This window comes from Rattus norvegicus, chromosome 15 (genome assembly GCF_021556685.1).
Source record: "Rattus norvegicus strain SHRSP/BbbUtx chromosome 15, alternate assembly SHRSP_T2T, whole genome shotgun sequence".
Classification (NCBI taxonomy): Eukaryota; Metazoa; Chordata; class Mammalia; order Rodentia; family Muridae; genus Rattus; species Rattus norvegicus.
In genome coordinates, this window is record NC_141548.1 from 48383984 (window position 1) to 48398193 (window position 14210).

A 14210-nucleotide genomic window follows, 5' to 3' on the forward strand; every position below is an offset into this window, starting at 1 on the left:
TTTAAGGAACGGAAACACTGTTTCTCTGTGAATTCAGTTAGTTCCCAGGAGCAGGCTCTTGTAATATGCGTATTTCTAAAGACGTATCAAAATTTGGTGTGCCGAATCTGAGTAACATGGTAAATTCGGTTAGTTCCCAATAGGCCGCAGTAGTAATAAGTGGACTGTTCGGGATATAGAAAAATTTTCACGAATGGAATCAAAATTTCTAGGCGAATTTAGTGAGTTCCCAATGGGACATGCTTGTATGAGTGTGCTTTTCAATATGTAACAACATTTTAAGGAACGGACTCTAAGTATCATGGTGAATTCAGTAGGTTCCCAATGGGATTCGCATGTAATAAGCTTGTTATTCAAGATAGAGCAGCGTTTTAAGGAACGGAAACACTGTTTCTCTGTGAATTCAGTTAGTTCCCAGTAGCAGGCTCTTGTAATATGCGTACTTCTAAAGATTTATCAAAATTTGGTGTGCCGAATCTGAGTAACATGGTGAACTCGGTTAGTTCCCAATAGGCCGCAGTGGTAATAAGTGGACTGTTCGGGATATAGAAAAATTTTCACGAATGGAATCAAAATTTCTAGGCGAGTTCTGTGAGTTCCCAATGGGACATGCTTGTATGAGTGTGCTTTTCAATATGTAACAACATTTTAAGGAACGGACTAGAAGTATCATGGTGAATTCAGTAGGTTCCCAATGGGATTCGCATGTAATAAGCTTGTTATTCAAGATAGAGCAGCGTTTTAAGGAACGGAAACACTGTTTCTCTGTGAATTCAGTTAGTTCCCAGTAGCAGGCTCTTGTAATATGCGTATTTCTAAAGATTTATCAAAATTTGGTGTGCCGAATCTGAGTAACATGGTAAATTCGGTTAGTTCCCAATAGGCCGCAGTAGTAATAAGTGGACTGTTCGGGATATAGAAAAATTTTCACGAATGGAATCAAAATTTCTAGGCGAATTCAGTGAGTTCCCAATGGGACATGCTTGTATGAGTGTGCTTTTCAATATGTAACAACATTTTAAGGAACGGACTCTAAGTATCATGGTGAATACAGTAGGTTCCCAATGGGATTCGCATGTAATAAGCTTGTTATTCAAGATAGAGCAGCGTTTTAAGGAACGGAAACATTGTTTCTCTGTGAATTCAGTTAGTTCCCAGTAGCAGGCTCTTGTAATATGCGTACTTCTAAAGATTTATCAAAATTTGGTGTGCCGAATCTGAGTAACATGGTGAACTCGGTTAGTTCCCAATAGGCCGCAGTAGTAATAAGTGGACTGTTCGGGATATAGAAAAATTTTCACGAATGGAATCAAAATTTCTAGGCGAATTCAGTGAGTTCCCAATGGGACATGCTTGTATGAGTGTGCTTTTCAATATGTAACAACATTTTAAGGAACGGACTAGAAATATCATGGTGAATTCAGTAGGTTCCCAAAGGGATTCGCATGTAATAAGCTTGTTATTCAAGATAGAGCAGCGTTTTAAGGAACGGAAACACTGTTTCTCTGTGAATTCAGTTAGTTCCCAGTAGCAGGCTCTTGTAATATGCGTACTTCTAAAGATTTATCAAAATATGGTGTGCCGAATCTGAGTAACATGGTGAATTCGGTTAGTTCCCAATAGGCCGCAGTAGTAATAAGTGGACTGTTCGGGATATAGAAAAATTTTCACGAATGGAATCAAAATTTCTAGGCGAGTTCTGTGAGTTCCCAATGGGACATGCTTGTATGAGTGTGCTTTTCAATATGTAACAACATTTTAAGGAACGGACTAGAAGTATCATGGTGAATTCAGTAGGTTCCCAATGGGAGTCGCATGTAATAAGCTTGTTATTCAAGATAGAGCAGCGTTTTAAGGAACGGAAACACTGTTTCTCTGTGAATTCAGTTAGTTCCCAGGAGCAGGCTCTTGTAATATGCGTATTTCTAAAGACGTATCAAAATTTGGTGTGCCGAATCTGAGTAACATGGTGAATCGGTTAGTTCCCAATAGGCCGCAGTGGTAATAAGAGGACTGTTCGGGATATAGAAAAATTTTCGCGAATGGAATCAAAATTTCTTTGCAAATTCATTGAGTTCCCAATGGGACATGCTTGTATGAGTGTGCTTTTCAATATGTAACAACATTTTAAGGCACGGACTCTAAGTATCATGGTGAATTCTGTAGGTTCCCAATAGCATTCGCATGTAATAATCTTGTTATTCAAGATAGAGCAGCGTTTTAAGGAACGGAAACACTGTTTCTCTGTGAATTCAGTTAGTTCCCAGTAGCAGGCTCTTGTAATATGCCTACTTCTAAAGATTTATCAAAATTTGGTGTGCCGAATCTGAGTAACATGGTGAATTCGGTTAGTTCCCAATAGGCCGCAGTAGTAATAAGTGGACTGTTCGGGATATAGAAAAATTTTCACGAATGGAATCAAAATTTCTAGGCGAATTCAGTGAGTTCCCAATGGGACATGCTTGTATGAGTGTGCTTTTCAATATGTAACAACATTTTAAGGAACGGACTCTAAGTATCATGGTGAATTCAGTAGGTTCCCAATGGGATTCGCATGTAATAAGCTTGTTATTCAAGATAGAGCAGCGTTTTAAGGAACGGAAACACTGTTTCTCTGTGAATTCAGTTAGTTCCCAGGAGCAGGCTCTTGTAATATGCGTATTTCTAAAGACGTATCAAAATTTGGTGTGCCGAATCTGAGTAACATGGTAAATTCGGTTAGTTCCCAATAGGCCGCAGTAGTAGTAAGTGGACTGTTCGGGATATAGAAAAATTTTCACGAATGGAATCAAAATTTCTAGGCGAATTTAGTGAGTTCCCAATGGGACATGCTTGTATGAGTGTGCTTTTCAATATGTAACAACATTTTAAGGAACGGACTCTAAGTATCATGGTGAATTCAGTAGGTTCCCAATGGGATTCGCATGTAATAAGCTTGTTATTCAAGATAGAGCAGCGTTTTAAGGAACGGAAACACTGTTTCTCTGTGAATTCAGTTAGTTCCCAGTAGCAGGCTCTTGTAATATGCGTACTTCTAAAGATTTATCAAAATTTGGTGTGCCGAATCTGAGTAACATGGTGAACTCGGTTAGTTCCCAATAGGCCGCAGTGGTAATAAGTGGACTGTTCGGGATATAGAAAAATTTTCACGAATGGAATCAAAATTTCTAGGCGAGTTCTGTGAGTTCCCAATGGGACATGCTTGTATGAGTGTGCTTTTCAATATGTAACAACATTTTAAGGAACGGACTAGAAGTATCATGGTGAATTCAGTAGGTTCCCAATGGGATTCGCATGTAATAAGCTTGTTATTCAAGATAGAGCAGCGTTTTAAGGAACGGAAACACTGTTTCTCTGTGAATTCAGTTAGTTCCCAGTAGCAGGCTCTTGTAATATGCGTATTTCTAAAGATTTATCAAAATTTGGTGTGCCGAATCTGAGTAACATGGTAAATTCGGTTAGTTCCCAATAGGCCGCAGTAGTAATAAGTGGACTGTTCGGGATATAGAAAAATTTTCACGAATGGAATCAAAATTTCTAGGCGAATTCAGTGAGTTCCCAATGGGACATGCTTGTATGAGTGTGCTTTTCAATATGTAACAACATTTTAAGGAACGGACTCTAAGTATCATGGTGAATACAGTAGGTTCCCAATGGGATTCGCATGTAATAAGCTTGTTATTCAAGATAGAGCAGCGTTTTAAGGAACGGAAACACTGTTTCTCTGTGAATTCAGTTAGTTCCCAGTAGCAGGCTCTTGTAATATGCGTACTTCTAAAGATTTATCAAAATTTTGTGTGCCTAATCTGAGTAACATGGTGAATTCGGTTAGTTCCCAATAGGCCGCAGTAGTAATAAGTGGACTGTTCGGGATATAGAAAAATTTTCACGAATGGAATCAAAATTTCTAGGCAAATTCAGTGAGTTCCCAATGGGACATGCTTGTATGAGTGTGCTTTTCAATATGTAACAACATTTTAAGGAACGGACTAGAAATATCATGGTGAATTCAGTAGGTTCCCAAAGGGATTCGCATGTAATAAGCTTGTTATTCAAGATAGAGCAGCGTTTTAAGGAACGGAAACACTGTTTCTCTGTGAATTCAGTTAGTTCCCAGTAGCAGACTCTTGTAATATGCGTACTTCTAAAGATTTATCAAAATATGGTGTGCCGAATCTGAGTAACATGGTGAATTCGGTTAGTTCCCAATAGGCCGCAGTAGTAATAAGTGGACTGTTCGGGATATAGAAAAATTTTCACGAATGGAATCAAAATTTCTAGGCGAATTCAGTGAGTTCCCAATGGGACATGCTCGTGTGAGTGTGCTTTTCGACATGTAACAACATTTTAAGGAACGGACTCTAAGTATCATGGTGAATTCACTAGGTTCCCAAAAGGATTCGCATATAATAAGCATGTTATTCAAGATAGAGCAGCGTTTTAAGGAACGGAAACACTGTTTCTCTGTGAATTCAGTTAGTTCCCAGTAGCAGGCTCTTGTAATATGCCTACTTCTAAAGATTTATCAAAATTTGGTGTGCCGAATCTGAGTAACATGGTGAATCGGTTAGTTCCCAATAGGCCGCAGTGGTAATAAGAGGACTGTTCGGGATATAGAAAAATTTTCACGAATGGAATCAAAATTTCTTTGCAAATTCATTGAGTTCCCAATGGGACATGCTTGTATGAGTGTGCTTTTCAATATGTAACAACATTTTAAGGCACGGACTCTAAGTATCATGGTGAATTCTGTAGGTTCCCAATAGCATTCGCATGTAATAATCTTGTTATTCAAGATAGAGCAGCGTTTTAAGGAACGGAAACACTGTTTCTCTGTGAATTCAGTTAGTTCCCAGTAGCAGGCTCTTGTAATATGCCTACTTCTAAAGATTTATCAAAATTTGGTGTGCCGAATCTGAGTAACATGGTGAATTCGGTTAGTTCCCAATAGGCCGCAGTAGTAATAAGTGGACTGTTCGGGATATAGAAAAATTTTCACGAATGGAATCAAAATTTCTAGGCGAATTCAGTGAGTTCCCAATGGGACATGCTTGTATGAGTGTGCTTTTCAATATGTAACAACATTTTAAGGAACGGACTCTAAGTATCATGGTGAATTCAGTAGGTTCCCAATGGGATTCGCATGTAATAAGCTTGTTATTCAAGATAGAGCAGCGTTTTAAGGAACGGAAACACTGTTTCTCTGTGAATTCAGTTAGTTCCCAGGAGCAGGCTCTTGTAATATGCGTATTTCTAAAGACGTATCAAAATTTGGTGTGCCGAATCTGAGTAACATGGTAAATTCGGTTAGTTCCCAATAGGCCGCAGTAGTAATAAGTGGACTGTTCGGGATATAGAAAAATTTTCACGAATGGAATCAAAATTTCTAGGCGAATTTAGTGAGTTCCCAATGGGACATGCTTGTATGAGTGTGCTTTTCAATATGTAACAACATTTTAAGGAACGGACTCTAAGTATCATGGTGAATTCAGTAGGTTCCCAATGGGATTCGCATGTAATAAGCTTGTTATTCAAGATAGAGCAGCGTTTTAAGGAACGGAAACACTGTTTCTCTGTGAATTCAGTTAGTTCCCAGTAGCAGGCTCTTGTAATATGCGTACTTCTAAAGATTTATCAAAATTTGGTGTGCCGAATCTGAGTAACATGGTGAACTCGGTTAGTTCCCAATAGGCCGCAGTGGTAATAAGTGGACTGTTCGGGATATAGAAAAATTTTCACGAATGGAATCAAAATTTCTAGGCGAGTTCTGTGAGTTCCCAATGGGACATGCTTGTATGAGTGTGCTTTTCAATATGTAACAACATTTTAAGGAACGGACTAGAAGTATCATGGTGAATTCAGTAGGTTCCCAATGGGATTCGCATGTAATAAGCTTGTTATTCAAGATAGAGCAGCGTTTTAAGGAACGGAAACACTGTTTCTCTGTGAATTCAGTTAGTTCCCAGTAGCAGGCTCTTGTAATATGCGTACTTCTAAAGATTTATCAAAATATGGTGTGCCGAATCTGAGTAACATGGTGAATTCGGTTAGTTCCCAATAGGCCGCAGTAGTAATAAGTGGACTGTTCGGGATATAGAAAAATTTTCACGAATGGAATCAAAATTTCTAGGCGAATTCAGTGAGTTCCCAATGGGACATGCTCGTGTGAGTGTGCTTTTCGACATGTAACAACATTTTAAGGAACGGACTCTAAGTATCATGGTGAATTCACTAGGTTCCCAAAAGGATTCGCATATAATAAGCATGTTATTCAAGATAGAGCAGCGTTTTAAGGAACGGAAACACTGTTTCTCTGTGAATTCAGTTAGTTCCCAGTAGCAGGCTCTTGTAATATGCCTACTTCTAAAGATTTATCAAAATTTGGTGTGCCGAATCTGAGTAACATGGTGAATCGGTTAGTTCCCAATAGGCCGCAGTGGTAATAAGAGGACTGTTCGGGATATAGAAAAATTTTCACGAATGGAATCAAAATTTCTTTGCAAATTCATTGAGTTCCCAATGGGACATGCTTGTATGAGTGTGCTTTTCAATATGTAACAACATTTTAAGGCACGGACTCTAAGTATCATGGTGAATTCTGTAGGTTCCCAATAGCATTCGCATGTAATAATCTTGTTATTCAAGATAGAGCAGCGTTTTAAGGAACGGAAACACTGTTTCTCTGTGAATTCAGTTAGTTCCCAGTAGCAGGCTCTTGTAATATGCCTACTTCTAAAGATTTATCAAAATTTGGTGTGCCGAATCTGAGTAACATGGTGAATTCGGTTAGTTCCCAATAGGCCGCAGTAGTAATAAGTGGACTGTTCGGGATATAGAAAAATTTTCACGAATGGAATCAAAATTTCTAGGCGAATTCAGTGAGTTCCCAATGGGACATGCTTGTATGAGTGTGCTTTTCAATATGTAACAACATTTTAAGGAACGGACTCTAAGTATCATGGTGAATTCAGTAGGTTCCCAATGGGATTCGCATGTAATAAGCTTGTTATTCAAGATAGAGCAGCGTTTTAAGGAACGGAAACACTGTTTCTCTGTGAATTCAGTTAGTTCCCAGGAGAAGGCTCTTGTAATATGCGTATTTCTAAAGACGTATCAAAATTTGGTGTGCCGAATCTGAGTAACATGGTAAATTCGGTTAGTTCCCAATAGGCCGCAGTAGTAATAAGTGGACTGTTCGGGATATAGAAAAATTTTCACGAATGGAATCAAAATTTCTAGGCGAATTTAGTGAGTTCCCAATGGGACATGCTTGTATGAGTGTGCTTTTCAATATGTAACAACATTTTAAGGAACGGACTCTAAGTATCATGGTGAATTCAGTAGGTTCCCAATGGGATTCGCATGTAATAAGCTTGTTATTCAAGATAGAGCAGCGTTTTAAGGAACGGAAACACTGTTTCTCTGTGAATTCAGTTAGTTCCCAGTAGCAGGCTCTTGTAATATGCGTACTTCTAAAGATTTATCAAAATTTGGTGTGCCGAATCTGAGTAACATGGTGAATTCGGTTAGTTCCCAATAGGCCGCAGTGGTAATAAGTGGACTGTTCGGGATATAGAAAAATTTTCACGAATGGAATCAAAATTTCTAGGCGAGTTCTGTGAGTTCCCAATGGGACATGCTTGTATGAGTGTGCTTTTCAATATGTAACAACATTTTAAGGAACGGACTAGAAGTATCATGGTGAATTCAGTAGGTTCCCAATGGGATTCGCATGTAATAAGCTTGTTATTCAAGATAGAGCAGCGTTTTAAGGAACGGAAACACTGTTTCTCTGTGAATTCAGTTAGTTCCCAGTAGCAGGCTCTTGTAATATGCGTACTTGTAAAGATTTATCAAAATTTGGTGTGTGGAATCTGAGTAACATGGTGAATTCGGTTAGTTCACAATAGGCCGCAGTAGTAATAAGTGGACTGTTCGGGATATAGAAAAATTTTCACGAATGGAATCAAAATTTCTAGGCGAATTCAGTGAGTTCCCAATGGGACATGCTTGTATGAGTGGGCTTTTCAAAATGTAACAGCATTTTAAGGAACGGACTCTAAGTATCATGGTGAATTCAGTAGGTTCCCAATAGCATTCGCATGTAATAAGCATGTTATTCAAGATAGAGCAGCGTTTTAAGGAACGGAAACACTGTTTCTCTGTGAATTCAGTTAGTTCCCAGTAGCAGGCTCTTGTAATATGCGTACTTCTAAAGATTTATCAAAATTTGGTGTGCCGAATCTGAGTACCATGGTGAATTCGGTTAGTTCCCAATAGGCCGCAGTAGTAATAAGTGGACTCTTCGGGATATAGAAAAATATTCACGAATGGAATCAAAATTTCTTGGCCAATTCAGTGAATTCCCAATGGGAAATGCTTGTATGAGTGTGCTTTTCAATATGTAACAACATTTTAAGGCACGGACTCTAAGTATCATGGTGAATTCTGTAGGTTCCCAATGGGATTCGCATGTAATAAGCTTGTTATTCAAGATAGAGCAGCGTTTTAAGGAACGGAAACACTGTTTCTCTGTGAATTCAGTTAGTTCCCAGTAGCAGGCTCTTGTAATATGCGTACTTGTAAAGATTTATCAAAATTTGGTGTGCCGAATCTGAGTACCATGGTGAATTCGGTTAGTTCCCAATAGGCCGCAGTAGTAATAAGTGGACTGTTCGGGATATAGAAAAATTTTCACGAATGGAATCAAAATTTCTAGGCGAATTCAGTGAGTTCCCAATGGGACATGCTTGTATGAGTGTGCTTTTCAATATGTAACAACATTTTAAGGAACGGACTAGAAGTATCATGGTGAATTCAGTAGGTTCCCAATGGGATTCGCATGTAATAAGCTTGTTATTCAAGATAGAGCAGCGTTTTAAGGAACGGAAACACTGTTTCTCTGTGAATTCAGTTAGTTCCCAGTAGCAGGCTCTTGTAATATGCGTACTTGTAAAGATTTATCAAAATTTGGTGTGCCGAATCTGAGTAACATGGTGAATTCGGTTAGTTCCCAATAGGCCGCAGTATTAATAAGTGGACTGTTCGGGATATAGAAAAATTTTCACGAATGGAATCAAAATTTCTAGGCGAATTCAGTGAGTTCCCAATGGGACATGCTTGTATGAGTGTGCTTTTCAAAATGTAACAGCATTTTAAGGAACGGACTCTAAGTATCATGGTGAATTCAGTAGGTTCCCAATAGCATTCGCATGTAATAAGCATGTTATTCAAGATAGAGCAGCGTTTTAAGGAACGGAAACACTGTTTCTCTGTGAATTCAGTTAGTTCCCAGTAGCAGGCTCTTGTAATATGCCTACTTCTAAAGATTTATCAAAATTTGGTGTGCCGAATCTGAGTAACATGGTGAATCGGTAAGTTCCCAATAGGCCGCAGTGGTAATAAGAGGACTGTTCGGGATATAGAAAAATTTTCACGAATGGAATCAAAATTTCTTTGCAAATTCATTGAGTTCCCAATGGGACATGCTTGTATGAGTGTGCTTTTCAATATGTAACAACATTTTAAGGCACGGACTCTAAGTATCATGGTGAATTCTGTAGGTTCCCAATAGCATTCGCATGTAATAATCTTGTTATTCAAGATAGAGCAGCGTTTTAAGGAACGGAAACACTGTTTCTCTGTGAATTCAGTTATTTCCCAGTAGCAGGCTCTTGTAATATGCGTACTTCTAAAGATTTATCAAAATTTGGTGTGCCGAATCTGAGTACCATGGTGAATTCGGTTAGTTCCCAATAGGCCGCAGTAGTAATAAGTGTACTGTTCGGGATATAGAAAAATTTTCACGAATGGAATCAAAATTTCTAGGCGAATTCAGTGAGTTCCCAATGGGACATGCTTGTATGAGTGTGCTTTTCAATATGTAACAACATTTTAAGGAACGGACTCTAAGTATCATGGTGAATTCAGTAGGTTCCCAATGGGATTCGCATGTAATAAGCTTGTTATTCAAGATAGAGCAGCGTTTTAAGGAACGGAAACACTGTTTCTCTGTGAATTCAGTTAGTTCCCAGGAGCAGGCTCTTGTAATATGCGTATTTCTAAAGACGTATCAAAATTTGGTGTGCCGAATCTGAGTAACATGGTGAATTCGGTTAGTTCCCAATAGGCCGCAGTAGTAATAAGTGGACTGTTCGGGATATAGAAAAATTTTCACGAATGGAATCAAAATTTCTAGGCGAATTCAGTGAGTTCCCAATGGGACATGCTAGTATGAGTGTGCTTTTCGACATGTAACAACATTTTAAGGAACGAACTCTAAGTATCATGGTGAATTCAGTTGGTTCCCAATAGGATTCGCATGTAATAAGCTTGTTATTCAAGATAGAGCAACGTTTTAAGGAACGGAAACACTGTTTCTCTGTGAATTCAGTTAGTTCCCAGTAGCAGGCTCTTGTAATATGCGTACTTGTAAAGATTTATCAAAATTTGGTGTGCCGAATCTGAGTAACATGGTGAATCGGTTAGTTCCCAATAGGCCGCAGTGGTAATAAGAGGACTGTTCAGGATATAGAAAAATTTTCACGAATGGAATCAAAATTTCTTTGCAAATTCATTGAGTTCCCAATGGGACATGCTTGTATGAGTGTGCTTTTCAATATGTAACAACATTTTAAGGAACGGACTCTAAGTATCATGGTGAATTCAGTAGGTTCCCAATAGGATTCGCATATAATAAGCTTGTTATTCAAGATAGAGCAGCGTTTTAAGGAACGGAAACACTGTTTCTCTGTGAATTCAGTTAGTTCCCAGGAGCAGGCTCTTGTAATATGCGTACTTGTAAAGATTTATCAAAATTTGGTGTGCCGAATCTGAGTAACATGGTGAATTCGGTTAGTTCCCAATAGGCTGCAGTAGTAATAAGTGGACTGTTCGGGATATAGAAAAATTTTCACGAATGGAATCAAAATTTCTAGGCGAATTCAGTGAGTTCCCAATGGGGCATGCTTGTATGAGTGTGCTTTTCAATATGTAACAACATTTTAAGGAACGGACTCTAAGTATCATGGTGAATTCAGTAGGTTCCCAATAGGATCGCATGTAATAAGCTTGTTATTCAAGATAGAGCAGCGTTTTAAGGAACGGAAACACTGTTTCTCTGTGAATTCAGTTAGTTCCCAGTAGCAGGCTCTTGTAATATGCGTACTTGTAAAGATTTATCAAAATTTGGTGTGCCGAATCTGAGTAACATGGTGAATTCGGTTAGTTCCCAATAGGCCGCAGTAGTAATAAGTGGACTGTTCGGGATAGAGAAAAATTTTCACGAATGGAATCAAAATTTCTAGGCGAATTCAGTGAGTTCCCAATGGGACATGCTTGTATGAGTGTGCTTTTCAATATGTAACAACATTTTAAGGAACGGACTCTAAGTATCATGGTGAATTCAGTAGGTTCCCAATGGGATTCGCATGTAATAAGCTTGTTATTCAAGATAGAGCAGCGTTTTAAGGAACGGAAACACTGTTTCTCTGTGAATTCAGTTAGTTCCCAGTAGCAGGCTCTTGTAATATGCGTACTTCTAAAGATTTATCAAAATTTGGTGTGACGAATGTGAGTAACATGGTGAATTCGGTTAGTTCCCAATAGGCCGCAGTAGTAATAAGTGGACTGTTCGGGATATAGAAAAATTTTCATGAATGGAATCAAAATTTCTAGGCGAATTCAGTGAGTTCCCAATGGTACATGCTTGTATGAGTGTGCTTTTCAATATGGAACAACATTTTAAGGAACGGACTCTAAGTATCATGGTGAATTCAGTAGGTTCCCAATGGGATTCGCATGTAATAAGCTTGTTATTCAAGATAGAGCAGCGTTTTAAGGAACGGAAACACTGTTTCTCTGTGAATTCAGTTAGTTCCCAGTAGCAGGCTCTTGTAATATGCGTACTTCTAATTGATTTATCAAAATTTGGTGTGCAGAATCTGAGTAACATGGTGAGTTCGGTTAGTTCCCAATAGGCCGCAGTAGTAATAAGTGGACTGTTCGGGATATAGAAAAATTTTCACGAATGGAATCAAAATTTCTAGGCGAATTCAGTGAGTTCCCAATGGGACATGCTTGTATGAGTGTGCTTTTCAATATGGAACAACATTTTAAGGAACGGACTCTAAGTATCATGGTGAATTCAGTAGGTTCCCAATGGGATTCGCATGTAATAAGCTTGTTATTCAAGATAGAGCAGCGTTTTAAGGAACGGAAACACTGTTTCTCTGTGAATTCAGTTAGTTCCCAGTAGGAGGCTCTTGTAATATGCGTACTTCTAAAGATTTATCAAAATTTGGTGTGCCGAATCTGAGTAACATGGTGAATTCGGTTAGTTCCCAATAGGCCGCAGTAGTAATAAGTGGACTGTTCGGGATATAGAAAAATTTTCACGAATGGAATCAAAATTTCTAGGCGAATTCAGTGAGTTCCCAATGGGACATGCTTGTATGAGTGTGCTTTTCAATATGGAACAACATTTTAAGGAACGGACTCTAAGTATCATGGTGAATTCAGTAGGTTCCCAATGGGATTCGCATGTAATAAGCTTGTTATTCAAGATAGAGCAGCGTTTTAAGGAACGGAAACACTGTTTCTCTGTGAATTCAGTTAGTTCCCAGGAGCAGGCTCTTGTAATATGCGTACTTCTAAAGATTTATCAAAATTTGGTGTGCCGAATCTGAGTAACATGGTGAATTCGGTTAGTTCCCAATAGGCCGCAGTAGTAATAAGTGGACTGTTCGGGATATAGAAAAATTTTCACGAATGGAATCAAAATTTCTAGGCGAATTCAGTGAGTTCCCAATGGGACATGCTTGTATGAGTGTGCTTTTCAATATGGAACAACATTTTAAGGAACGGACTCTAAGTATCATGGTGAATTCAGTAGGTTCCCAATGGGATTCGCATGTAATAAGCTTGTTATTCAAGATAGAGCAGCGTTTTAAGGAACGGAAACACTGTTTCTCTGTGAATTCAGTTAGTTCCCAGTAGCAGGCTCTTGTAATATGCGTACTTGTAAAGATTTATCAAAATTTGGTGTGCCGAATCTGAGTAACATGGTGAATTTGGTTAGTTTCCAATAGGCCGCAGTAGTATTAAGTGGACTGTTCGGGATATAGAAAAATTTTCACGAATGGAATCAAAATTTCTAGGCGAATTCAGTGAGTTCCCAATGGGACATGCTTGTATGAGTGTGCTTTTCAATATGGAACAACATTTTAAGGAACGGACTCTAAGTATCATGGTGAATTCAGTAGGTTCCCAATGGGATTCGCATGTAATAAGCTTGTTATTCAAGATAGAGCAGCGTTTTAAGGAACGGAAACACTGTTTCTCTGTGAATTCAGTTAGTTCCCAGGAGCAGGCTCTTGTAATATGCGTACTTCTAAAGATTTATCAAAATTTGGTGTGCCGAATCTGAGTAACATGGTGAATTCGGTTAGTTCCCAATAGGCCGCAGTAGTAATAAGTGGACTGTTCGGGATATAGAAAAATTTTCACGAATGGAATCAAAATTTCTAGGCGAATTCAGTGAGTTCCCAATGGGACATGCTTGTATGAGTGAGCTTTTCAATATGTAACAACATTTTAAGGAACGGACTCTAAGTATCATGGTGAATTCAGTAGGTTCCCAATGGGATTCGCATGTAATAAGCTTGTTATTCAAGATAGAGCAGCGTTTTAAGGAACGGAAACACTGTTTCTCTGTGAATTCAGTTAGTTCCCAGTAGCAGGCTCTTGTAATATGCGTACTTGTAAAGATTTATCAAAATTTGGTGTGCCGAATCTGAGTAACATGGTGAATTCGGTTAGTTCCCAATAGGCCGCAGTAGTAATAAGTGGACTGTTCGGGATAGAGAAAAATTTTCACGAATGGAATCAAAATTTCTAGGCGAATTCAGTGAGTTCCCAATGGGACATGCTTGTATGAGTGTGCTTTTCAATATGTAACAACATTTTAAGGAACGGACTCTAAGTATCATGGTGAATTCAGTAGGTTCCCAATGGGATTCGCATGTAATAAGCTTGTTATTCAAGATAGAGCAGCGTTTTAAGGAAAGGAAACACTGTTTCTCTGTGAATTCAGTTAGTTCCCAGTAGCAGGCTCTTGTAATATGCGTACTTCTAAAGATTTATCAAAATTTGGTGTGACGAATCTGAGTAACATGGTGAATTCGGTTAGTTCCCAATAGGCCGCAGTAGTA